We start from the raw sequence: 1,946 nt of genomic DNA on the forward strand, positions 1-1,946 counted from the left end.
TATGTGTATCTACTTGCTGGTGTGTGTCAAAGAGACAAGATGGCTGGTGAATAGACGTGTATGTTTATGTTACTGAATGATGTGTCTGGCCAAAAAGTGTACGTATGAGATAGTGTCAGTGAGAGTGCAAGTATGTGAAGTCGGGGAAGTTGTGCTGCACTGCATCCTATTTTCTGCTATTAGTTTCTTGAAAAAGTGCAACTGGCCCTACATAACCCTCACCACTATATACAAATCGTATTTGTAGATCGTCTTAAAGGTTTCACTATAGATCTGTCTTAACAACTAATTGTAAGGATTCGAACCCTAGCCGCAAGATATTCAGTTAGGGATCACGAGTGAGCCACCACAATTTCACGTAACGTGATATGGTGCCTCAGATGATTTAAAATTCGTCCCTTCCTTTTCACTCTATAAAAACCGTTTCGCGCCTAACACGGCCAGACGGCCTCGGTAAACGCTAAGGCAGATAACTTTAGGCATTCGCGCAGACCACCTTGGGCACTCATAAAAGGTACACTCTAAAACCAGACAATCTTGAGCACTCGGACAGACCACACCGAGCAAGAAACGATCTTGGACACTCACGACATACCACGGCCAGCCTACTACAAAACAGTGCGGTTCTCTTCCAGCTAGTGGTTATATTGTCGACATCTTTCTTTTGTAAATAGCCAACGCAGTAAATCATATCCTGCAAGGAATATGTTAAAAATTTGCTTCATTTATTATACGCAACCAGCTATACCACACGATGACGGTCTCCACCACAACCAAATATCTGCCTCACGACATAATCAACCCACTTGTTTGGTGGCAAATCTCGAGACACAACCATATGTCCGCACACATACACGCATATGCACATCGCATTAACACCATATATTATATGCACACTACATATATACAGAGGTAGTTAACATTTATATTTTCTAGGTTAGCGTGACAATCTTGTTTGACAGCTGAGCAGAATCACGAAGTAAACCGAAAATGGAACACTTTTCTTATGACCTATCTCTTTTTATTTTATCACATTATGATAGGAAGATGAGATTTAAAATGGCTTTTCATAGTTATTAGTACCGTGTTAGAATGATAAACAACCAATGGTTGAAATTTTAGATCTATTGAAGCATTACCACCGAGAAGTGGGTGGGCACCTGTCTTTTGCAATCATGAATAATGGAACATTTCTTCTTTAAAAATGGAATTTTGACATTCGTTTCTGAAACAGGCATAACCCAACCACTTTGAAAATTTTCCGCGCAGTGTATCCTTCTATATCATTAATATTTTTAGAAAAGCTGAAAGAGTAGCCGCAGTCTCTGTGTCGGTAATTGCTCTATCACTTATGAATATAGGTACTTGCTCTCTTACCTATTATGTATATGAGTCCTTGCACTATTATGCATGCAAACATACATACATACATACATACATACTACATACATACATACATAGTATACTGTTCCATGAAAGTACGATCAACAAAAAAGTACTCCATACCCATAGATGAATATATGTCTAATGAACACAATATATACTATTATAAGCTACTAATAGTTTCATGCAATAAAAACATCACAGACACGTCTGGTGCTATTATGCAATCTTCAGGATGTGCTCACATGGCATATACAAAGTAAAACATAACTATAGAATAAGACAAACTACGAGAAAAGGCCAGAAAGTAGATGTAAAAGGTGGATGATTGAAAAAACTGGAAAACGAAAAGAGGAAAAACGGAAAACGAAAAAGAAAAAAGGGAGAGAATTAAAATCATGACCTCTTTGACTGTGATCGGATGGGGGTCTAGAGTCTGCAGTACAACCGCTCAATCTGGAGAAAGTGGTATTCGCCAGCAAGAACTTATCCATATGTTTACATTTGATGAAAATTTCAGATCTGGAATTCAACAGCGTGGTGGAGTTCTTAGAACATAGTAG

This window comes from Octopus bimaculoides, chromosome 8 (genome assembly GCF_046866305.1).
Source record: "Octopus bimaculoides isolate indiv1 chromosome 8, ASM4686630v1, whole genome shotgun sequence".
Classification (NCBI taxonomy): domain Eukaryota; kingdom Metazoa; phylum Mollusca; class Cephalopoda; order Octopoda; family Octopodidae; genus Octopus; species Octopus bimaculoides.